This window comes from Oryctolagus cuniculus, chromosome 3 (genome assembly GCF_964237555.1).
Source record: "Oryctolagus cuniculus chromosome 3, mOryCun1.1, whole genome shotgun sequence".
NCBI classification, from domain to species: Eukaryota; Metazoa; Chordata; class Mammalia; order Lagomorpha; family Leporidae; genus Oryctolagus; species Oryctolagus cuniculus.
The window spans coordinates 119,781,670-119,808,110 of record NC_091434.1 but is presented as its reverse complement, the minus strand read 5'-3'; the positions used below and the strand labels follow the sequence as shown (position 1 = coordinate 119,808,110).

At 39.5% G+C, this 26,441-nt stretch overlaps 1 long non-coding RNA gene across 1 annotated transcript in view; it reads left to right on the top strand.

The window, feature by feature from the left end:
• The window catches only part of LOC127491631 (uncharacterized), an 82,280-nt gene extending 56,850 nt beyond the window's left edge, over nt 1-25,430 (top strand). Inside the window, exons 2-3 of the long non-coding RNA XR_007920450.2 lie at nt 5,103-5,191; nt 25,131-25,430. This is a non-coding gene — a long non-coding RNA (uncharacterized lncRNA). The remainder of the gene's footprint in view (nt 1-5,102; nt 5,192-25,130) is intronic.
• Nucleotides 25,431-26,441: the final 1,011 nt, after the last annotated feature.

Sequence of the window (26,441 nt, the reverse complement as noted above, 5' to 3'; positions counted from 1 at the left end):
GGCACCATAGGCAGTGGCTTTTCCTGTTGCACCACAATGCCAGTCCTCCTGAAATCCTTGACTATTCATTAAATGTAAGGAAAAGGAATGATAGTTTTTCAGATGCTAGATCTCAGAAACCCCTCCTCCTCCTACTTGTCTATCCTTGTGGGGTTGGAGAAGTAAATGCTCAAGGAGTTCTACAGAAAAATGGAAACTGACATAGATCAGCTTGAGATTAGAGAAGGAATTTTATGGAACTGAGTTTCCCAAAATGGGGTACTCATACTAGTGGAAAATAGAAGAGATTTAAAAAATGTGGGGGCCGGCACTGTGGTGCAGTGGGTTAACACCCTGGCTTGCAGCAACGGCATCCCATATGGGCACCAGTTCGAGACCCAGCTGCTCCACTTCCAATCTAACTCTCTGCTATGGCCCAGGAAAGCAGTAGAAGATGGTCCAAGTGCTTGGGTCCCTGCACCCACGTGGGAGACCTGAAAGGATGGGTGCAACTCCAGCTGTTGTGGCCACTGGGGAGTGAGCCATCAGATGGAAGACCTCTCTCTCTCTCTGCCTCTCCTCTCTCTGTGTAATTCTGACTTTCAAATAAATAAATAAATCTTAAAAAATTAAAAATAATTGTGTAGGGGTGGTTAATTTCATAGCAATTTTTTTTTCTGTGAATAATAACAATAAAAAACTTTTAAAAGCAGTATGGCATAGGAGGATGCTAAATAAAAGAGAAAGCTAGTTTGAAGTAGATGTAAAAGAATATTGATTCCACAAGGATATGAGCAAGTGGCAGGCCAAGGAATCAGTAACAAAGAATAAATAATTTCTGTAACAAAATTAGCAAAAGTTAGAGTCATATTAAATTGCTTGTGTTAATATTTTTTGTGCACTTCCATGCAAATGTTAATAAGGAAGACTCAAATTAAGTGTTGACTGGGGCCTTGGGGAGACACAGCCTGCAGCGCAGAGTGAAACTGTGCCATAGCCACTGGGAGTTGTTGCCCATGTCATGGTCAGAAACTCTGTTTTAGTGTAATGGCCTCCCCACGGACCCTGATTCTAGAATCGTGCATGGCCAGTGACTGCCTCTGTTCAAGTAACTCCTGTCACTGTGAAATTCTCACATGGGCTCAAAAAACAGGTTGACCTTAAAGCTGCTCCCTGGGAGGCTGAGAATAGAATTTTTTTAATCTATGTTGGAGAAGTATATTTGGCAGCTGTGGGAAAGAGGGAATGTTCAAAAAAGTGTCACCACGGTTCAAGGTGGTTATGAATGACAGATGGCTAAAAATGATGGATAACTAAAAAAAGACATCATGAAAACTGGGGAATTAATACCGATTTAGAGTCAGATTTCCTCACCAATGCAACAAAATCTGTAAGTCAGTGGAAACTGAGGGACCAAGAATCCTTAGGAGTAGCCATCTTTGACGTTTATTTGGGTGAAAATGTGCTCAAAATTTAAAGGTTACTTTCATCAAACAAAACTCCCTCATTTCTTTAACTCAAATGGCATTGATTATATATTGCATCACTGATAAAATTCAAAGCAGACTTTTGTTAAAGAGCATGTCAAGTAAAATGGAAAGACATAATATCACTTCAAATACATCCATGGTTTTTCTGACTTGCAATTCCATCAGACTTTCAACTTCAGTGCCCACACTAGAGTTTGAATCTAAAGCGCCTCACTCTCAAGGGTTTAAGTTCTTCTGAATCAATGTTCTGAATGTAGGGATGACTCTTAATTTGTTCAAAGATTGGGACCTCCTCAGTACCTTTGACAACTACTCTATGCTTTGGAGGAATACAGAAGAGCTCTAGATATTTAGCTATATATGGATCTACTCCACTAAGAGCAGCTATGGTTTACTGTGGTTTCACTATTCTAGGTGTTGGACCTGTGAATATGAATGAAGCAAAGACCCTTCCCTCTTTTGGACCTTATACGCTGCAGGATGTAAGACAGGGGTGAGCGGGAAGCTGGTGGAAGGCATCAGATAAAACCCAAGGAAATCTGAGTAAAGAATGAACTTTAGTTAATGACAATGCATCAATGTTGGTTCATTAATTTTAATAAATAGATGATACCAATTAAGATGTTAATAAAAATGGGAAACTGAGTGTGGAGTATCTACGGTATTCTCTCTACTACCATAACAATTTTTCAGAAAATTAAAAAAAAAATTCTAAAGTAAAAGCTTCATTAGAAATAAACTCACTGACTATGAATAAATAAAAAATAAATATTAAAAATATAATACCACGAATTGCATGCTCTATGAAGCAAGTTAAGGGTATAGAACATGAGAAGAAGGGGGTGCTTAGGTAGCATGTTTGATGGAAGCCTCTGATCAGGAGACATTTATTTATGGGAAAAGCAGAAAAAGAGTGCCGAAGCCCTGGTTTACTCTGCAAATGCCCACGACTGCCGGGACTGGGCTGAAGTGAAACTGAGAGAAGAAAACTCAGTCCAAGCCTCCCATGTGGGTGGCAGGAACCCAATCACTTGAGCCATCACTGCTACCTCTCAGGGTCTGCCATAGCAGAAAGCTGGAGACAGGAGTTGGAAGCAGGAATCAAACACAAGCACTCAGATATGGGACATGATTGCCTCAACTGGTGACTTAACCACTGTGCCAAATGCCCAGCCTGATCAGCAGACATTTGAGAAGAGGATAAATGGAGTGGGAAGCAAGCAGTATGGCTACCGAAGGGAAAAATATTCAAAGGGGAGAGGAGTAAATCCAAATCCCTGAGACACAAAGGTGCTTGGAGTTTCAGCAAGGCTTGCATAGAGTGTAACTGAGGGGCTGAGAGACGTCAGTGGGTACAACAGAAATGTGGGGTCTGTAGACCATGGTTAGCTTTTTCCTTCATGCTAAGTGGAATGAGAACCACCAACATGATCTATTTACATTTGCAAAGATTTTTTTTTTCTGGTTTCCTGGACAGAACCAACTGCACGAGGAAAGAGTGGATTCACAGATACTCCAGGAGAGGCTCTTTTATTCGTGAACCTGAGAAAGGTGAGGGTGGTTTAGACCAGGACTGGGACGGGGAGAAGCAGTCAGATTTCAGATGTGCTTGAAGGCCAGGGTTTGAGACAGAAGCTGAACTTCTAGAAAAATGCAAATGGCAGCTAAAAAACTGTCTGGGCATGGTCTTCAGGAGAAACAGTGATGGGAGGAAGATAGCGAGCCAAGGAAGTAAACAGGAGAGGCTTGGTTTACCTTCATCCCCAGGGATCCCTGGGGGACTGGTCTGGACCTCCACTGATACTGAACTTCATGGATGCTCAAGCGGCTTCTGGGAAACAGCATAGCATTTGCACATGAACTTGTATGTATTCCTGAGTGCTTGAAATTTCTCTAGATTACTTATAATGTCTGATTCAAAATGAATGGTATGCAAAGGCTTCTATCATACTGTATGGGGGAGAATGGCAAGAGTCTACATGCTCAGTACAAGCACAATGGCTTTTTCCCAAAATACTTTTTTTTTTATCTGTGGTTGGTTTAATCCATGAATACATAGCCCAGGGATTTGGAAGTCCAGCTGTACTTTAAAGGACCTGAGAAGTGTCAGAGAGGAGAGAGGCAGAATGCTCTGGGGACAGCAATGCGGATTAAGGCTAACCAACTACTCATTTATGTTGAATAAGCATCATATGAGGTGTAGGAGGGAAAATACCACTGCTTCATACGGCAATAGAGGAGGAATATCTTGGGGGAAAGCTTGGGTTTGTTTAGAGCAATAGAGTGAAAGGAATCTTCAGAGAAGAGAATTGCTACACAGAAGATTTTGCTGTTGAGAGTTGGTGATCCTTGGGGCAGGAGGATTTGTTGAGAGATTGAGTAAGATTATGGGACAGAGAGAGCTCAGTGAAATTCTAAGATACTATGAGGCATATAATATGGTGAAATTGTTCCTAATGGTCTGTTAGGAGCAAAGGAAAACCCAGTTCTGATCATTTTCCTTTTCTGGGACTGGCCTCTCAGTCTCTTTAATAGTCGCAACGCTTAATTGAATTATATGTCCTTCAGAATTAGAAAGCATCTACTGCAAGTTACTGAATGAACATCCATTCCCTGAGTCTTAGTCAATAATAATAAAAGAAAAAAAAAAAACCTGTCCCACCAATGTACTAGCTATGAAATTTCAGCTACTTATTCAAGAGATCTGGAAATGCCCACTGACTATAACGCAGTTCTCATCTCTGCTCCTTTCTACATGGTTTTTCCTTTGTTTGTTTCTTTGTTTTTGGTTCTTAATCTGATTTTAAGATGTCATTGTCCCTCCTCGAAGACAGAAGTCTTTCATTCATACTCTTACACCAGAAATAATGGATCCTTGCCTGATCCAAGGGGTAGAAGATTTTTCTGTCTCCACCCTTCCTAGTAACATGAGGTTTTTGGGGCCGGTACCGTGGCGCAGTAGGTTAATCCTCCGTCTGCAGTGCTGGCATCCCATATGGGCGCTGGTTCTAGTCCTGGCTGCTTCTCTTCCAATCCAGCTCTCTGTTATGGCCTGGGAAAGCAGTGGAGGATGGCCCATGTCCTTGGGCCCCTGCACCTGTGTGGGAGATCCAGAAGAAGCTCCTGGCTCCTGGCTTCGGTTTGGCGCAGCTCCAGCCATTGCGGCCATTGGGGAGTGAATCAACGGAAGGAAGACCTTTCTCTCTGTTTCTACCTTTCACTGTCTGTAACCCTACCTCTCAAATAAATAAATAAAATCTTTTAAAAAATAATCTAGGCCGGCACCGCAGCTCAATAGGCTAATCCTCTGCCTTGCGGCGCCAGCACACCAGGTTCTAGTCCCGGTCGGGGCGCCGGATTCTGTCCCGGTTGCCCCTCTTCCAGGCCAGATCTCTACTGTGGCCCAGGAGTGCAGTGGAGGATGGCCCAAGTGCTTGGGCCCTGCACCCCATGGGAGACCTGGAGAAGCACCTGGCTCCTGGCTTCGGATCAGCGTGATGCGCCGGCCGTGGCGGCTGTTGGAGGGTGAACCAAGGGAAAAGGAAGACCTTTCTCTTTGTCTCTCTCTCTCACTGTCCAGTCTGCCTGTCAAAAAATAAAAAAATATTAATCTAAGGTTTTTATTTTGCATAGGAGGAGAGTGGAGAGTCCAGAGGTGTAGTCGACGTTTCACGCTCCTCCCCCAGCATTAGCGGAAAGCTTCCTGCCTGTCCTGCTGAAAGGTGCGTCAGTGGTCTCCTCCCTGCTCTCAGTTTCTCCTGTGAACCTGCTGGAGAGTCTACAAAGAGAGCTCACATGTCGTTGAAAGCTTATTTTGTCTGAGATCCCAAATATTAAAAAATATAAAGGATTTATTTAAGAATCGGAGGGGAGAGAGAGCGAGAGAAAGAGAGAGCTCCCATCCTGTGGCTCACTACCCAAATGTCTGCGACAGCTGGGGCTGGGCCCAGGCCTAAGCTGGGATCAGGGAACTCAGTCCCAGTTCCCCAAGTGGGTGAGAGGAACCCAAATACTTGAGTGGCCAGCACTGTCTCCTAAGGGCTGCATTAGCAGGAAGTTGGAGTCAGGAGCTGGAAGTGGGTGTCACACTCAGGCGTTCCAATACAGATTGGGATGACTTGACTAGTTTCTAAGGCTAGGCCAAAGTGTGGCCCTTTGACCATTTTCACTGATCTATTAATACAGAGCTAGATTTATTTTTAAAAATAAAGATTTCTAGCTGATTTTTTCTTCTTTTAAATAGACAAATGATAATTGTGTGTATTTATGGGATCCAAAGTGATATTTTAACACATATATACATAGTGCAATGATCAAATCAAAGTAATTAGCATATTTGTCATATCTTTGTGGTAAGAATATTTAAAATTCTTCTTTTTTGTTATTTTGAAATATACAATACATTATTTTTCAGTAAATCACCTTGGTGTTATAGAACTATTTATTATTCTTGCTTCACTTTGTAACTGTTGACCAATATCTCTCATTCCCTGTCCACTTCTCTCTCTGCCAGTCTCTGGCAGCCACCATTCAACTCTCTACCTATATGACTTCAACTCTTTTAGATTCCACATACAAGTGATATCATATAATATTTCTCTCTGTGCCATGCTTCTTTCACTTGACTTAAAGTCCTCTAGGTTCATCCATATTTTTGTGAATGACACATTTTTTTCCTTTTAAGGCTAAATAGCATCCTAGTGTGTCTGTGTACCCAGTTTTAAAAATCAATTTCTCCATTGATGGATATACAGATTGTTTCCATATCTTGGCTATTGGAATAATATAAATTTCATTTCCTTTGCATATACCCAATAACAGGATAGCTGGATCATATGTTAACTGTGCTTTTAGTTTTAAAAGAAATTCAATACTGTTTTCCAAAATGGTCACAATAATTTACAATACCACCAACAATGTATAAAAATTCTTTTTTCTTTACATTGCCATCCTAAGCAATAGTTTATATCTTTCATCTTTCTTATAATAACAAGTATAAAATATGTGAAGTGATACTTTGTTGTGATTTTTTTAAGGTTTATTTATTTATTTGAAAGTCAGAGTTACAGAGAAGGTGAGGCAAAGAAAGAGAAAGAGATATCTTCCATCCACTGGTTCACTCCCCAAATGACTGAAGTGGTCAGAGGTAGGCCAATCTGAAGCCAGAAGTCAGGAGCTTCTGTCAGATCTTACACATAGGTGCAGGGGCCCAAGCACTTGGCCCATCCTCTGCTGTTTTCCCAGGTGAATTAGCAGGGAGTTGGTTCAGAAGTGGAGCAGCCAGGACTTGAACTGGCACCCATATGGGATACCAGTGCTGCAGCCAACAACTAAGCCACGGTGCTAGACACTGTTGTGGTTTTAATTCTCATTCCTCTGATGATATAGAGATGCTGAACATTTATTTCATATCTTGATCATTTATGTCTTCTTTTGAAAGGTATCTATTTAAGTCATTTGCCCATTTAAAAATAAGATTATTTGTTTTCTTATCATTGTGTCATTTAAATTCCTTATATGCTTTTGAGAGTAGCCCCTGATACAATGTGTAATTTGCAAATATGTTATTCCATTTAGTGGGCTTTCTTTTTGCTTCATTCATTTGCTAAGCAGAAGTTTACTGTTTGATGCAGTTTATTTTGCTAATTTTTGCTTTCATTTCTTGTACTTTTAGGGTCATTTCCAAAAAATTGATCAGATCAATGTCATTGAAGTTTTCATTTATGTTTTCTACTAGTTTTGAAGTTTCAGGACTTCCATTTAAGATCTTAACCTATTTTGAGTTGATTCTTGAATAAGGGGTGAGGTAAGGATGTAGTTTTATTTTCCTGTATGTGAACATACAGGTTTCCTATTAACATTTAAAGAACAGACTGTCCTTTTCCCAATGTGTATTCTTAGTGCCTTTATAAAAAAATCAATTGACCAAAGGGTTTTGGCTGTATTTCTGGCCTATTTAACCCAATATATCTGTTTTTATGTCAATACCATCTTGTTTGATTACTATAGTTTTGTGATATATTCTGACATTGAGTAGACAATACCTCCAACTTTGTTTTTGTTTTTGTTCAAGATTGGAGTATTTGTGGACTTTCATGGTGCTATACAAATTTTACAGTTTTTTTCTTTTATTTATATGAAGAATGACATTGAAAATTTGATGCAGATTTCATTAAATCTGTAGCTTGCTTTGGGTAGCATGAACATTTTAACAGAATTGATTCTTTCAATCCATGGACATGGAGTATCTTGCCATTTATTTGAGACATTTTTAATTTCTTTCTTCAATATTTTGTACCTCATTATGATTATAATTTTCATTATACAGATACTTTACCGTTTTGGTTAAACCTCTCTAAGTAGATATTTTTGACACTATTAATAATGGAGTTGTTTTTTTTATTAGACAATTTTATTACTGTTAGCTTGTGTAGAAATGCTACTGATTTCCTCAAGTAAGTTTTGTATCCCACAACTTTATGAATCTGTTCATCAGTTCTAACAGTGTTTTGGAGAGGTCTGTAGAACTTTCTGTATCTAAAATCATATCAAGGGCAAAGATAATTTTTTAAGATGTTTATTTTATTTATTTGAAAGTCGGAGTTACAGAGAGAGAGAGGTTGGTCTTATATCCGCTGGTTCACTCCCCAGATGACAGCAACAGGCAGGACTGGGCAGGCCAAAGCCAGGAGCCAGGAGCTTCTTCCAGGTCTCCCACATGGGTGCAAAAACCCAAATACTTTGTCGAACTTCCACTGCTTTTCCAGGCCTATGCAGGGAGCTAGATTGGTTCCAGGCCTATGCAGGGAGCTAAATTGGAGTGGAACAGCCAGAACTTGATCCTGCACCCATATGGAATGCCGGCATCACAGGTCATGGCTTGACCCACTACAATACAATGCTGGCCCCACAAAGACAATTTTGATTCATCCTTTCTTATTTAGATGCATTTTATTCTTTTCCTTGTCTAATTTCTCTGGCTAGGACTTCCAGGACTGTATTGAACAGAAGTTGTGAGAGTGGTCATCCCCATCTATTTTCATGTTTGATTATGATGTTAACTGTGAGTTGGTGATGTCTACTTTATGGTGTTGAAAGCTAAACCTTATAAAACAAATTTTTGAGAGTTTTTAATCATGAAAGATGTTGAATTTTGTCAGATGTTGGTTCTATGTCTATTAAGATGATAATGCGATTTTTGTCATTTATTCTATTCATAATTTTATTAATTTGTTCATGTTGAGCCAACCTTGGACTCAGGAATAAATCCCCTGCTCATGAAGAATGAGGATTTATTGTACTATTGCAGGTTGGGTATAGTATTTCTTGAGGATTTTGGAATTGACCTATATATTAATGATATTAACCTGTAGTTTTCTTATGACATCTTTTCCTGTATTTGGTAGCAGGGTGATGGTGGACTCATAAAATGAGTTTGGAAGTATTCCCCCTTTCATTTTTCTTTTGGGAAGAGTTTGATGATGATTGATGTTTTTGCTTGATAGAATTCATCTTTGAAACCAAGTTTCCTGGGCTTCTCTTTGATGAGAGACTTTTAATTACTGATCTGATCTTGCCTTGCTACTCATCGATCTGCTGACTACAAGAGACAGATTTAAGATTTAAGACACAAAAAGGTTGACTAGAAAAGCATGGGAAAAGGATATATCATTTGTCAGAGACTGAATATGTCTTCTCCAGATTCCAGTCATTGGAACTTAACAGATTGTGTAATGATATTAAGGGATGGGGTCTTTAAGTGGTCATTAGGCCAAGAAGCCTCTTTCCTCTTCAGTGATATTAATACAATTAAAGATTTGCTTAGTATATATTTACTTGAAAGGAAGACTGACAGTGGCAGGGGGCAGGGCAGAGAGAGAAGGAGAGGTCTTCCATCTGCTAGCGCACTCCCCAAGTGGCTACAGCAGCTAGGCCTGGCCTAGACTGAAGCCAGGAGCCACAGGAGCCTGGGTCTCCCACAGGGGTAGCAGGTGTTTAAGTATTTGGGCCTTTATCCACTGGCGCCACAGGCATGTTAGCAGTAACCTGGATTGGAAGCAGAATATCTAGTACTAGAATTGGCACTCTGATAAGAGATGTGGTGTCATGAGCCGAGACTTCACCAGCTGTGGCAAAATGCTGGTAAGACGCTTATGAAAGAGGCCTTGCATAATGTTTTCTCTCTTGATCGTCTACCGTCTGTTGTGTGACTGACAACAAAACTCCTGACAGACATCAGATTCTGGGGCTTTGGTCTTGGACATCGCAGCCTACAGAATTATGAGGAAACTCTGCTCTTTACAAATTACCCAGTTTTGAGTATCTTCTGATAATAGCACAGACTAAGACACTCTTTAAGTAGCAATCAAAAGAGAGTTGAAGCAGATAAATTAATATCAACCATAATAGACTTTAAGTGAAACATTGTTACTATTAAAAACTAGTACTCGGGGCGGAGCCAAGATGGCGGAATAGTGAGGGCGCGCACCGATAGTCCGGGAAAATTTAGTTTAATAAAAGGGGAGTTACGGTAGCCTCAGAAAAAAGAACCAGGAAAATATTGCAGACAAAACTCTTCTGGATCCAGTGGGCGTGAATCGGAGGACCTACTGGGAGAACAAGGTCGCCCACCGCGCGCGAAAGCCGAACCGCAGGACCGAGCCGCGGGACTGAGCCGCGGAAGCCGAGCAGCGGGACTGAGCTGCGCAAGCTGCAGGGTCTGCCCGCAAGTGCTCGAAGGGGAGTGCAACAGCGGGGAGACTTGGGAAGTCCAGGGCTCCGAGTCCACACATCGGCGCTGGAAGGGGAGCAGACCTGCGTGGAGAGCGTGGGAGCCCACAGTTCGGGACATCAGCGGCAGACTCAACACACCAGCGCTGGAACGCGAGGTGAGCCGAACCTCAATAACCCGAGACACCGGCAGGCAAGCGGAGAGAGGAGACTAGAGGGAACGACCCCCGGGGCGGGGGGGACTTCACCAAGCTAACTGGAAGAGAGAGAGGGGGAAAAAAAAAAGGTGACTGGTATGGACACGGGTTTCCCTCTCTCCGCTCACCTCTCAAGGGCGAGCAAGACAAAGAGCAGGCGCCATCTTGGACATACGTCATAAGCAGAGCGACCTCAGGTCTGCACCGGCCCTGAGCCTAGCAGAAAAACCTGACTCTGGGTGGGGCGAATTAACAGGAGATTAGGACTTAGTAAATTTATGGTGCTACTGAACTGAGACTGTGAAAAAAGAGACGGTGGGGGAGAGAACTCACGGAATTCACGTGAGCACTCTCCAGAGACGCTACAATTCCGTAACTTTGGCAACCCAGTGGGAGACTGAAGGAGAATTTGAGCCCACTCTAAGGGCCGAACAGATTCCCTGTGTGGTCCTTGGGAAAGAGCTTCTGATCTCTGGCTCCTGTGGGTATATCATTCGCCTGCTAACTACCTCCAACTTTGTTCAGCTGTGCAGAATAACTTCCCTGTTGAATCAAAAAAAAAAAGAGAGAGAAAGAGAGAGAGAGAGAGAGGTTTACCACGCCTAACCTGGGAGTGTCACCTTAGGCACACCAAACAGAGCTCTCAGGCCACACCCATCTCAAGCCCTAAGGCTCCCTCAAAAACAGATAGTCCACTTAATCTAGAGTCGTAGTATAACAAGAAAAAGCACCACAGTGAAGAAACCAAATATCTCCAATATGCCAAATAACAAACGCAAAAACCAAGGTAATAAAAACAAGGAAGTCACCATGAAGCCCTCAAATGAAAAAGACACCCCAATTCAAGATTATGAGGATGATGACATAGAAGAAATGCAAGAAGCAGATCTCAAAAAATTGATAAGAACATTAAGAAGTTCTCAAAAACAAATTCTTGAACTACAGAAATCCTTAATGGACAAGATAGAAAATCTCTCTCGTGAAAATGAAATATTAAGGAGGAATCAAAATGAAACGAAACAACTAGTACAACAGGAAACTGGGATAGTGACTGAAGTGAAGAATTCAATAGATCAAATGAAAAACACAATAGAGAGCCTTACAAACAGAATGGGAGAAGCAGAAGAGAGAATATCGGACTTAGAAGACAGAGAACAGGAAAGGATACAGTCAGACCAAAGAAAAGAAGAGGAAATTAGGAATCTAAAACATATTGTCGGGAATCTTCAGGATACTATTAAAAAACCCAACATTCGGGTTCTAGGAGTTCCTGAAGGCATGGAGAGGGAGAAAGGATTAGAAGGCCTTTTTAGTGAGATATTAGCAGAAAATTTCCCAGGTTTGGAGAAGGACAGAGAAATCCTAGTACAGGAAGCTCACAGAACCCCTAATAAACACGACCAAAAGAGACCCTCACCACGGCACGTTGTAATTAAACTCTCCACAGTGAAACATAAAGAAAAGATCCTAAAATGTGCAAGAGAGAAACGTCAGATTACTCTCAGAGGATCTCCAATCAGACTCACAGCTGACTTCTCATCAGAAACTCTACAAGCTAGGAGGGAATGGCAAGATATAGCCCAAGTACTAAGAGAGAACAACTGCCAGCCCAGAATATTATATCCTGCCAAGCTCTCATTTGTGAATGAAGGTGAAATAAAGACTTTTCATAACAAACAGAAATTGAAAGAATTTGTTGCCACTCGTCCAGCCCTGCAAAAGATGCTTAAAGATGTGTTACACACAGAAACAAAGAAACACGGTCATCAATATGAAAGAAGGTAAAGGAAGGAAACCAAGGAAGGAAAGCTCACAGCTAAAGATCACAGGGAATTCAAAGCATATATTAGAACTTATCTTTGGCAAATGGCAGGGCAAAGTTACCACTTATCATTAGTCACATTGAACGTGAATGGCCTGAACTGTCCAGTTAAAAGACACCGTTTGGCTGATTGGGTTAAAAAACAAAACCCATCTATTTGCTGCTTACAAGAAACACATCTTTCCAACAAAGATCCATACAGACTGAAAGTGAAAGGCTGGAAAAAGATATACCATGCCAACAGAAATGAAAAAAGAGCAGGCGTAGCCATCTTAATATCAGACACCATAAACTTTACCACAAAAACCATTAAGAGAGACAAAGAGGGACACTACATAATGATTAAGGGATCAATTCAACAGGAAGATATAACAATTATCAATGTATATGCACCTAACTACAGGGCACCGGTTTATCTAAAAGATTTGTTAACGGACTTAAAGGGAGACTTAGACCCCAATACAATAGTACTGGGGGACTTCAATACTCCACTCTCAGAAATAGACAGATCAATAGGACAGAAGATCAACAAGGATACAGTAGATTTAAACGACACTATAGCCCAAATGGATCTAACAGATATATACAGAACTTTCAATCCTACAGCTAAAGATTATACATTCTTCTCAGCAGTACATGGAACCTTCTCTAGGATTGACCACATACTAGGCCATAAAGCAAGTCTCAGCAAATTCAAAAGAATTAGAATCATACCATGCAGCTTCTCAGACCATAAAGGAATGAAGTTGGAAATGAACAACTCAGGAATCCCTAGAGCATACGCAAACACATGGAGATTGAACAACATGCTCCTGAATGAACAATGGGTCATAGAAGAAATCAAAAGAGAAATCAAAAACTTTCTGGAAGTAAATGAGGATAACAGCACAACATACCAAAACTTATGGGACGCAGCAAAAGCAGTGTTAAGAGGAAAGTTTATATCAATAGGTGCCTACATCAAGAAATTGGAAAGGCACCAAATAGATGAGCTTTCTATTCACCTCAAGGATCTAGAAAACCTACAGCAAACCAGACCCAAATCTAGTAGGAGAAGAGAAATAATTAAAATCAGAGAAGAAATCAACAGGATTGAATCAAGAAAAACATTACAAAAAATCAGCCAAACGAGGAGCTGGTTTTTTGAAAAAATAAACAAAATTGACACCCCATTGGCCCAACTAACTAAAAAAAGAAGAGAAAAGACCCAAATCAATAAAATCAGAGATGAAAAAGGAAATGTAACAACAGACACCACAGAAATAAAAAGAATCATCAGAAATTACTACAAGGACTTGTATGCCAGCAAACAGGGAAACCTATCAGAAATGGATAGATTCCTGGACACATGCAACCTACCTAAATTGAACCAGGAAGACATCGAAAACCTAAACAGACCCATAACTGAGACAGAAATTGAAACAGTAATAAAGGCCCTCCCAACAAAGAAAAGCCCAGGACCAGATGGATTCACTGCTGAATTCTACCAGACATTTAAAGAAGAAGTAACTCCAATTCTTCTCAAACTATTCAGAACAATTGAAGAAGAGGGAATCCTCCCAAATTCTTTCTATGAAGCCAGCATCACCTTAATTCCTAAGCCGGGAAAAGATGCAGCACTGAAAGAGAATTACAGACCAATATCCCTGATGAACATAGATGCAAAAATCCTCAATAAAATTCTCGCCAATAGAATGCAACAACACATCAGAAAGATCATCCACCCAGACCAAGTGGGATTTATCCCTGGTATGCAGGGATGGTTTAATGTGCGCAAGACAATCAATGTGATACACCACATTAACAGACTGCAGAAGAAAAACCATATGATTCTCTCAATAGATGCCGAGAAAGCATTTGATAAAATACAACACCCTTTCATGATGAAAACTCTAAGCAAACTGGGTTTGGAAGGAACATTCCTCAATACAATCAAAGCAATCTATGAAAAACCCACAGCCAACATCCTATTGAATGGGGAAAAGTTGGAAGCATTTCCACTGAGATCTGGGACCAGACAGGGATGTCCACTCTCACCACTGCTATTCAATATAGTTCTGGAGGTTCTAGCCAGAGCTATTAGGCAAGAAAAAGAAATTAAAGGGATACAAATTGGGAAGGAAGAACTCAAACTATCCCTCTTTGCAGATGACATGATTCTTTATTTAGGGGACCCAAAGAAATCTACTAAGAGACTATTGGAACTCATAGAAGAGTTTGGCAAAGTAGCAGGGTATAAAATCAATGCACAAAAATCAACAGCCTTTGTATACACAGACAATGCCATGGCTGAGGAAGAACTTCTAAGATCAATCCCATTCACAATAGCTACAAAAACAATCAAATACCTTGGAATAAACTTAACCAAAGACATTAAAGATCTCTACGATGAAAATTACAAAACCTTAAAGAAAGAAATAGAAGAGGATACCAAGAAATGGAAAAATCTTCCATGCTCATGGATTGGAAGAATCAATATCATCAAAATGTCCATTCTCCCAAAAGCAATTTATAGATTCAATGCAATACCAATCAAGATACCGAAGACCTTCTTCTCAGATCTGGAAAAATTGGTGCTGAAATTTATATGGAGGCACAAGAGACCTCGAATAGCTAAAGCAATCTTGTACAACAAAAACAAAGCCGGAGGCATCACAATACCAGATTTCAGGACATACTACAGGGCAGTTGTAATCAAAACAGCATGGTACTGGTACAGAAACAGAAGGATAGACCAATGGAACAGAATTGAAATACCAGAAATCAACCCAAACATCTACAGCCAACTTATATTTGATTAAGGATCTAAAACTAATTCCTTGAGCAAGGACAGTCTATTCAATAAATGGTGCTGGGAAAATTGGATTTCCACGTGCAGAATCATGAAGCAAGACCCCTACCTTACACCTTACACAAAAATCCACTCAACATGGATTAAAGACCTAAATCTACGACCTGACACCATCAAGTTACTAGAGAACATTGGAGAAACCCTTCAAGATATTGGCACAGGCAAAGAGTTTCTGGAAAAGACCCGGGAGGCACAGGCAGTCAAAGCCAAAATTAACTATTGGGATTGCATCAAATTGAGAAGTTTCTGTACTGCAAAAGAAACAGTCAGGAGAGTGAAGAGACAACCGACAGAATGGGAAAAAATATTTGCAAACTATGCAACAGATAAAGGGTTAATAACCAGAATCTACAAAGAGATCAAGAAACTCCACAAAAACAAAACCAACAACCCAATTAAGAGATGGGCCAAGGACCTCAATAGACATTTTTCAAAAGAGGAAATCCAAATGGCCAACAGGCACATGAAAAAATGTTCAAGGTCATTAGCAATCAGAGAAATGCAAATCAAAACCACAATGAGGTTCCACCTCACCCCGGTTAGAATGGCTCACATTCAGAAATCTACCAACAACAGATGCTGGCGAGGATGTGGGGAAAAAGGGACACTAACCCACTGTTGGTGGGAATGCAAACTGGTCAAGCCACTATGGAAATCAGTCTGGAGATTCCTCAGAAACCTGAAGATAACCCTACCGTTCGACCCAGCCATCCCACTCCTTGGAATTTACCCAAAGGAATTTAAATTGGCAAACAAAAAAGCGGTCTGCAGCCTAATGTTTATTGCAGCTCAATTCACAATAGCTAAGACCTGGAACCAACCTAAATGCCCATCAACGGTAGACTGGATAAAGAAATTATGGGATATGTACTCTTTAGAATACTATACTGCAGTAAGAAACAACGAAATCCAGTCATTTGCAACAAAATGGAGGAATCTGGAACACATCATGCTGAGTGAAATAAGCCAGTCCCAAAGGGACAAATACCATATGTTCTCCCTGATCGGTGACAACTGACTGAACACCAAAAAGGAAACTTGTTGAAGTGAAAGGGACACTATGGGAAACGGTGACTTGATCAGCATAGCCCTGACTGTTAATGAACAACTTAATACATTATCCCTCTTAGTAGTTTTTTTGTCTGTTCTACTTAATATGACTGATTTAATTCTGTAATTAATACACAGTTATTCTTAAGTGTTGAAATTTAACTGAAATGTGATCCCTGTTAAACATAAGAGTAGGAATAAGAGAGGGAAGAGATATATAATTTGGGACATGCTCAAGCTGACTTGCCCCAAATGGTAGAGTTAGAAACATACCAGGGGACTCCAATTTAATCCCATCAAGGTGGCATGTACCAATGCCATCTCACTAGTCCAAGTGATCAATTTCAGTTCGCAATTGATCATAATGAAAGGACTAAGAGTCAAAGGGAGCACATAAGCAAGTCTAGTACCTGCTAACACTAACCGATAGAATAAATAAAGGGGAGAGTGATCCAACATGGGAAGTGAGATACTCAGCAGACTCATAGAATGGCAGATGCCCTAAATAGCACTCTGGCCTCAGAATCAGCCCTAAAGGCATTCAGATCTGGCTGAAAAGCCCATGAGAGTATTTCAGGCATGGAAAGCCAAGACACTCTGGCAAAAGATCTCTGTGAGTGAGATCTCAGTGAAAAGAACAGGTCTTCAAAGAAGGAGGTACCTTTCTCTGAAGGGAGGAGAGAACCTCCACTTTGACTATGACCTTGTCTAAACAAGATAAGAGTCGGAGAACTCAAGGGGCTTCCATAGCCTTGGAAACTCATGACTGGAGCATAGGGAGATTACTGATGCCATAGACAGGAGTGTCAATTGGTAAAGTCAACAACAGGAGTCACTGTGCACTTACTCCTCATGTAGGATCTCTGTCATTAATGTGCTGTGCATTGAGATTTAATGCTATAACGAGTACTCAAATAATATATTTCACTTTGTGTTTCTATGGGGGTGCAAACTGTTGAAATCTTTACTTAATGCATACTAAACTGATCCTCTGTAAAAAAAAAAAAAAAAAAAAAAAAAGAAAAGAATAGAAACTATCAACTCCCAACTTGACTCTCACTGGGATTAAACATGACAATAGGTCTGATCTGATTTCATCATCATTAAAAAAAATCATCTATTATTTTTCACTTTATGTTTCTGTGTGGGAGCAAACTGTTGAAATCCTTACTTAATGTATACTAAGCTGATCTTCTGTATATTAAGATAATCGAAAATGAATCTTGATGTGAATGGAAGGGGAGAGGGAGTGGGAAAGGGGAGGGTTGTGGGTGGGAGGGACGGTATGGGGGGGAAGCCATAGTAATCCATTATTCGTACTTTGGAAACGTATATTCATTAAATAAAAGTTAAAAAAAAAAAAAAACAAAAAAAACTAGTACTCCACAACAAAAGGGCCACCAAATCAATAAGATTTGCAAATTTTAATCACAGATGAATCCGACAATTGAGCCCAAGATTACCTGAAGGAAAAACTGGAATTCTTGAAGGAAGAAGTAGAAAACTGAACAACAGAATCGGAGTCTTCAATATCCCACCTCCAACAATGGATGGAAAAAATAGACATTAAATTAATAAAGATGTAGAAGACTTGAATGAGTGCACTTTAAATATTCTTCAGGACAAACCATAAGAAAATGTATAAAGCAGTTAATTAAAATTTTAAAATTTTAAAAAAATTTAAAAATTTAAAAAAATTAAAATGAAAAAATAAAAAAATTAAATTGTATGAAGAATATTTTTTAATCACAATGGAATTAAGTTACATGTAAATAAAAGAAAGCAACTTGGAGGACAGTGCTGTGGCATATAGGTTAAGCCTCTGCCTGGGGTGCTGGCATCCTCTATGGGCAGAAGAAGCTCCTGGCTTTGTGCATTGTATTGGTCCAGCTCCCACCATTGCAACCATTTGAGGAGTGAACCAGCAGATGGACGACCTCACTCTCTGTTTCTCCCTGTCTCTGTCTGTGACTCTGTCTCTCAAATAAAGAAATCAATCTGAGAAGGAAAAAAAAAAAGCAAGCAACTTGGGAAATTCACAAAGTGTGGGAAAATGTGGAAATTAAGTATATTGTTAAGTGTCTAATGGATCAAAGCAGAAGTTGAAGGGAAGGTAGAACATGTCTTATGATAAAAAAAAAAAACAAAAAAAAAACAAAAAAAAAACCAAAAAAAAAAACAGGGACCAGTGCTGTGGTGCAGTGGGTTAAAGCCGCAGCCAGCAGCACTGGCAACCCATATGGGCGCTGGTTCAAGTCCCAGCTGCTTCACTTCTGATCCAGCTCTCTGTTATGGCCTGGGAAAGCAATGGAAGATGGCCCAAGTCCTTGGGCCCCTGAGCCAATGTGGGAGACCTGGAGAAAACTCCTGGCTCCTGGCTTCAGATCAGCTCAGCTCTGACCATTGTGGTCATTTGGGGAGTAAACCAGCGGATGGAAGATCTCTCTCTCCCTCTCTCTGTCTCTCTCTCTCTTTCTTTCCCCAACTCTACTTCTCTCTCTAACTCTGAATTTCAAATAAAATAAATCTTAAAACAAACAAACAGAAAAAATGCCTTAATTTTAGAGGATGCAGATAAAGTAGCACTTGGAAGGAATATTGTGAGTAATTTTATGAGCACAAATAAATTGCTTTGATGATATGGGCACATTTCTAGAAGACAGAACCTCCCAAATCTAACTCAAGAAAAAAAAAAGAAATCTAAGTGCTGACAATAAGCAAAGAGATTAAATCAGTATTTAAAAACTCACTATAAGGAATACTGCAGGTACGGAGTTTCCCTGGTGGATTTTACTGAAATTTTAAAGCAAAAAATATTTCCTCACAAACTTTTCTGAGAATATTATAAACTAAAGAGAAAAGGAGGAACAAATTTCCAATCTATTTTATGAACTGGTATTACTTTCATGCTAAAACTTAATAAAGATGTAAAAAGAAAAGAAATTCTGGATCTACATTCCTTATGGATGAAAATGCAAAATCACCAGCAAAATACTTATAAATATCTAGACATAAAACCACACTTAATATATTTGCATGAATACTATATAAAAAGAATTATATACCTTGATCAAGTAGGATTTATTAAAAATTTAGTTAATGTAATAAAATCAGTAAATTAATACATCATATTTGTAGGAAAAGGATCAAAATGACAAGATTGAAGAACAGAAAAAAAATTGAGAAACCCCTTCACCATTTTATGGCAATAAAAATCAAGCAATCAAAAAGTCAATGTATTCAGAATGGAATGGAATTTCTTAGGGCTAGCCAAAAACTTTTGAATAAAACCCATATCTAATATCATATTAACAATGAAACACAGGATGCTTCCACTTTAAGATCAGGATAAAGGTAAAGATATCTGCTCTCCTCACTTGTTTTTAATTTTATTAGAGGTTCCATGCAGGGTAATTAAGGCCAAAAATAAATAAATGACATTTAGTTTCATAAAGAAGGCATAAAGCTATATTCCCAAAATACATGGTCTTTTACATAGAAAGTTATTTAGAATACACAAAATTACTACAACTAATAATTTCAACAACGTCGCAGGATACAATGTGAAAATACAGAAATAAGTTATATTCTATAAACCAGAAATAAACTATCTGAACATGGATTTAAAAAAAGACAATTTTATTTACAATAGAATAAAAAAAAACACTTATGAATAAGTTGAGCATAAATTGCAGGAATTGCACCCTCAAAATTACAAAGTATCATTCAAAGCATTAAAGATATGAATAAGTAAGAAGACATCCTATGTTCATCGATATGAAATTTAATACCCCAATTGACCCAAAGATCCAATATAATTCTTTTTTGCATAAATTGGTAAACTGATCCTAAAACTCACATGCAAACATAGAAGATGTAGAGTAGCTGTTAACAACCTAAGAGAAGATCAAAACGTTGGAAGATTCACATTTTCTGATTCCAAAACTGACCATGGATCTTTAGTTGTGAAGACCTGTAGTGCTTGCACAAGGGTAGAAATAAAGACCTGTGAAGCAGAATTGAGAGTTCAGGAGGGAAAATCCTATGGTCTACTGACTTTTCCAAAATGTGTCAACACATTTTACTGGAGGAAAGAATCATCTTTTCAAGAAATCATACTAGGACAATTAGATATCCACATAGAAAAATGAAGTTGAACTCAAATCTCACACTGTGAATAAAAACAACCATAAAATTAATCTTACCTTTAGCAGTAAGGACCAAAGCTATATGATTTTTAGAATAACATATAGAAATAAATCTTCATGTTTTGGGGTTTTGCTTTTTTTTTAAGATAAAACACCAATGTAAACACCACAAAAGTAAGGTATAAAAATTAATCTTCATCGAAACTGTAAACTGTTTTTTTTTTTTCTGCTTTGGAAACATATTTGATTTTTGTCCCCTGATCCTGGTATAGAGCTTTTTTTTTAAATGTAGATTTATTTATTTATAACAAAGAGTGACAGAAAGAGAAAGAGTGACAGAGATCTTCCATCCACCAGTGCACTCCCCAAATGCCAGCAACAGCTGGGGCTGGGCCAGGTCAAATCCAGGAGACAGGGAACTCCACCCAGGTCTCCCACATGGGTGACATTAGCAGCCCAGGTACTTGGCCCTCATCTGCTTCCTTCCCAGGCACGTTTCCAGGAAGTTGAATGGGAAGTGGAGTAGCCAGGACTCAAACAGGCACTTCAACATGTACCTGTGCCCCAAGGGGGAGTTTAACCCACCGTGCCACAAAGCTCACTCCAGGATCTCTTTCTTACTTTTGTTTTAAATACATGTCATATATTGTTTATAGGTGAGGCTACGTGCTGTCATAGTGTCATCATGAGAGCATGGCAGTGAAGTTACACAAATCTAGATGGTGTGAGTCACTCACTCAGTGTGGCCTCTTGATGCCATCAAGAGTTGCACTAAGCATGACAGGTGGAAGTCCGCTGCTGGAGTAACACTGCACAGTGTTTTACAGCAGGCATTTTTTTTCATGAGTAGGAGTACACTGCAAAAATCATTATACAAGTAGTTATGTACACCAGTAACTCAGTCATCCATCATCACTAGTAAGTATTGTGCACGTGTATACAATTGTATATACTTTTGTATGACTAGCAGCATAGCAGGTTTGTTTATGTTAACATGCGCACAAACATGTGAGTAATACATTCTGCTGTGACATTTAGTGATCATGACATCAGGGGTCCATGGATGTGGTCGGTACTTGACTGAGTTCTCCTGATGCAGTGCATGACTGTACAAACACAGGCTACTGCTCTGCTCTGTGCAAGAAAAAAAGCTTAACTTTATTCCTTTCCCCTAGGCATCAAATTATATCTGTTGTTCCTCCCTGGGAAAATGCAATTTAACATCAATAGCAAAGCCTTCTGATACCTAGTACTGGGTTTTATTTCAGTACCAATTAAATTGTCATTTTATATAGCCCTGTATTGTTTTTAATCTCTTTCATTCTTGGACCCTATCAAACTGGAATAAATTATAACCCTGGCTCACTCAAAATACCAATAGATATGATTGTTCTATTTTATCAGTGTCTGGAATGTAAATAAAGAAGGACAGATTTGTTCCATCAGTAAAACCAATGCTTTGTAATAGAAATCTGTGGCTGCTCATCACGTTAAAGCAAATATAAGGAGGGTGAACATACAGTATTGATCACAGAGCAGAAGGAAGACAGCAAATTGTGGGTCAAATGGGAAGCGCTAGGCTTGGAGCTGTACACCATTTGTAGGAAGGGGAATTCACTATTCCTGCGCCCTAGTTTTCCAGGATGACAGGTAGCTGCTACTGGATTTCTGTCTCCTTTCAGAAAAGCCAGAGTGACATTAACCCTCTCACTTAAATCTGGATCAATTCTAAATAGGTGAGGCCCCTCTGTCACTCCATGCTAGTTCCACTGGTCCCTGTGTGTTTTCCGAATGTGTTACTTATCAAGCCACTGCTCCTTAAATACTGCAAACATTCCCATCCCAAGATCTTGCCCCACTCCCTCCCTCCTGCTGCTTCTTTGCTCCAATACTAGTTGACAGAGAGAACTTCTTTGAAGACTTGACTTAAAATGGCATTGCCTCTACCCTTCTCCATGGTACTGATCAAGAACCGATGCATCATTGTGTTAACTTAATGATAGTGATGGAGTGTCTCCTACCCAGTGCTCCGGCTCCTGGAGGGCAATGACATCTGCTGGATTTCTACTCTGTGGTCACCTCAGTGCTAGAAAATTGTCTGGCGCAGAACCATTGTCCTTGTTTTTGTAATAAATTTTGTTCTCTTTGGTTTTGTTTTGCTTGTGTTTTTCTGACTTTTTGGGCTTTACTTATGCCTGTTCTGACATATTAATTGAATTGTCAAAACATTCTTTGTGCAAACTTATAAGGAGTACTGGCTGGGTATTTTGTAGAATGCCCTCCACTGGATTTTTTCTGTTATTTTTCAATATAATCTGACTGAATTTATGTTTTTCTTGTGGGGGGTGCAGAGTACTGAAGAGATACTATATGCCAAGGCCCAATCATTAAACCTTTCATTTTTTTAAAAAAATTTGTGTTAATATAAAGAGAACAGACTTTGTGTATTTCATAGATATAATTCTAGGAAGATATTCATACTTCCTTCCCTTTCTCTCTCCTTCTCCCAAGCCCCTTCCTTCCTTCTTTCTTTTTCTTCTTTAATGTTTCAAAAATGTAATTTAGATGTACTTCATACATCTAACATACATACATACATCGCAGGCTTAATGCACCACTAACCATAATATTCAACAGGCAAATGTAGAAGGATCTATGCTCCCCAGAAATATAGACAAGGGCTACAAACAGTAAGCCAAGGGAGGATTTGCCATGGGTCTCTGCTGAGTGACTTCCTCATCACCACTCTTTCTAAACTTTGACAGGAACTCTCTATGTGAACCCCACATCTAAAGAATGGGAACTCATACTCCACGTATGGCAGGGGGATATAGGGAGACGTTTCTGAAGGCTTCAGCATGGGACGTTGCATTCTTCTTCAAATTTATTCAATGATACATATGAGTGTGAATTTAGGGATATTTGTTTTGTACTTTGGGCTGAAACTTTTACTGTTACTTGTTGTGTTGTTCAAATTATTAGGGCTTTGGCCATTGGGAGTACTTTCATTCACTTCTGTGCTCCTTTAGGGGATTTCTGTATGTTTTGTGAACTTCTGGTGCAATAAGATGATCCATATTGGATATCCCCTGCTACAAGTCCATAGCCAGCCATTTCTCCAAGGAGAGCTGGTTCCCTTTGTTGGAGAATAGTAGTACCATCTGAGACCTGGGCACTGGGCATGCTTTTTTTTAATGGGGAATAATTACTTCTAGGTCCTCTCAGCTGATAAAGCAAGGGAATTTATGAGCATACCCGAATGTGTGTATGAACACAAAATTCTAGATATTTCCATAAGCATCCCTCTTTATATAGAGCTAAAATTAGTTCATTCTGAATGTATTGCATGGATCGCTGTGATCCACACTTCTCTGTGATCACCAATAATGAGAAAACTGGCTCTCACCACCTGCTAGTGATTTATGTCAGGCAAGGTGGATACATGGACAGCCATTTCAGAATTGTTAACCTGAACCAGAGGGGAGTGCTTATGTACCATCTCCTTTGTCTTTAATCGAGCAGTGTCTGCTCATTCCCAGAGATCCTTAGGTCAGGACCTTGACATCCCATTAGTGAGGAGGTGTCATGCATTTTTAATGCAGATAAATTCTTCTATCACCATCTGTATCCCATCTGGCACATCCCACCCTTCTAAGTGCTATTTTCAAAATTGTACACATAGAGGACTCCATCTTTGTTCTATACGTTCCATGGGTTTTGATGCACATGTATTTCATCTAGCCTTGTTGTATCACACAGAACCACACAGTGTAGTACCATGTGACACTATACAGATGCTATATAGAAATGTGGTCCTAAATATTTTTACCCAGTTCCTTGTCTTTTTTTTCTCAGCAGCATCCTTCACAGAACACAATTTTTTCAATTTTAATAGAGTATAACATATCTATATATTACCTCATGCATAATGGTTTCAGTGTTTTATCTAAAAACTCATTACCAAATCCAAGGTCACATAGATTTCTTTCATATGTTTTATTCAAGAAGTTTCATACTTTTGCATTTTAATTTAGGACTATGATCCATTTGGAGTTCAGTTTTGCATAAGGCTCCAGTTCTGCATCTAGGTACATTTTATCAGTGTTTTGTAGCTTTATGCATATGGAACCTATGCATACTTTGTTGGATTTATACTTAAGTACTTCATTTTTGTTACATAGTAAAAAAATAATATTTCTTTTACTTCAAATTCCTGTTGGTCATTACTGCTATTTGGGCTATGGACCTTGTATATTTTGGTTATGGACCTTGTATGTTGACCTAAAAATTTGCTATCTACTTATTTCTAGGAGTTGTTTTACAGCTCTGTAATTTTGTACATGGACAAATGCCATGAGGGCATATGGGCAGCTTTGTTTCTTCATCTGAAGCTTTCTTCCCTTTGCTCTAGGTTTATTGTGCTGTGTAGGACTCCCAGGACATGCCGAACGCTGGTGTGAAAGAGGATATCCTTGCTTCCTCTCTGTCCTAGGCAGAGATTCTTCAGTTGCTCACTTTAAAACATAATATTACATAGTTTTCATAGCGTCCTTTCAGTAGTTTAAAGAAATGACTGCTCTTTCTAGCTCTCTGAGAATTATTATACTCATGAATGTGTTGAATTATGTTGAATGCTTTTTCTGTAAAAATTGATATTATTATGTTTTTTAGTTCTTATTCAATCTGTTAAAATGCATTACATTATTTGATTGATAAACACTGTACCAGAATTCATTCCTGGAATGATCCACATTTAGTATTGATACATTATCATTTATGTATATACATGTGTATATTTTTATATATTGTTGGATTTATTTTGCTAATATTCACATCTTTACTCTCCTTATTTTTTTAATACAGCTGGTTTTGTTAACAGAATAATTCTGGTGTCAAAAATATGGACTGGGGCTGGCGCTGTGGCATAGCAGGATAAAGCCACTACCTGCAATACCGGCATCCCATATGGGTGCTGGTTCAAGACCCGGCTGCTCCATTTCCCATCCAGCTCTCTGCTATTACCTGGGGAAAGCAGTGAAAGATGGCCCAAGTCCTTGGGCCCCTGAACTCACATGGGAAGAACCAGAGGAAGCTCCTGGCTCCTGGCTTTGGATCAGCGGAGCTCCAGCTGTTGCAGTCAATTAGGGAGTGAACCAGCAGATGGAAAACCTTTCTCTCTCTCTCTCTCTCTCTCTCTCTCTGCTTCTCCTTCTCTCTCTGTGTAACTCTGGCTTTCAAATAAATAAATAAATAAATAAATCTTTTAAAAAAATGTACTGCAAGGTATCCCAACCACTATTATCTGGAAGAGATTGTTGAACATTGTTTTAATTCTTTTGACGTTTAATAAAGTCCTTCATTGAAACTGTGCTTTGTGCATTTTGAAGGTCTCAAACCATTAATTTCTTGTCTTTGACAGATGAAGAGTTATTCAAGTTATCTATTTCTCCTGGAGGGGATTGTAGTAGTTTCATTCTTTGCAAGAATTGGTCCATATCATCTAAATTATCAGGTTTGTAGCCAAAGCATTCTTTACAGAGTTCCCTTTGCATTTTGGTGTCTAGAGCATTGGTCACGCTGCACCTCTCCTTTTCTGGCCTTGGTGATTTGAGTCTCATATCTTTTTCTTTTAATTATCATGGTAAGAGGACATTAAAATTTATTGCTCTTTTTAGAGAACTAGTTTTTGCTTTTTTTTTTTTAATTTGTCTAGCTGGAATTTGACTTCTCTCCTCATTTTTATTATTCCCTTTCTTCTGAATTTTTAAAAAAAATTTTTTTGACAGGCAGAGTGGACAGTGAGAGAGAGAGACAGAGAGAAAGGTCTTCCTTTTCCCTTGGTTCACCCTCCAATGGCCGCTGCGGCCGGCGTGCTGAAGCCGGTGCACCTCGGTGATCCGAAGCCAGGAGCCAGGTGCTTATCCTGATCTCCCATGGGGTGCAGGGCCCAAGGACTTGGGCCATCCTCCACTGCACTCCCTGGCCACAGCAGAGAGCTGGCCTGGAATAGGGGCAACTGGGACAGAATCCGGCGCCCTGACCGGGACTAGAACCCGGTGTGCTGGCACCACAGGCAGAGGATTAGCCTATTGAGCCACGGCGCTGGCCTCTTCTGAATGTTTAAGTTTAATTTATTATTTTTTTCTGAGTGTCTAAGGTGGTAATTGATGTTGG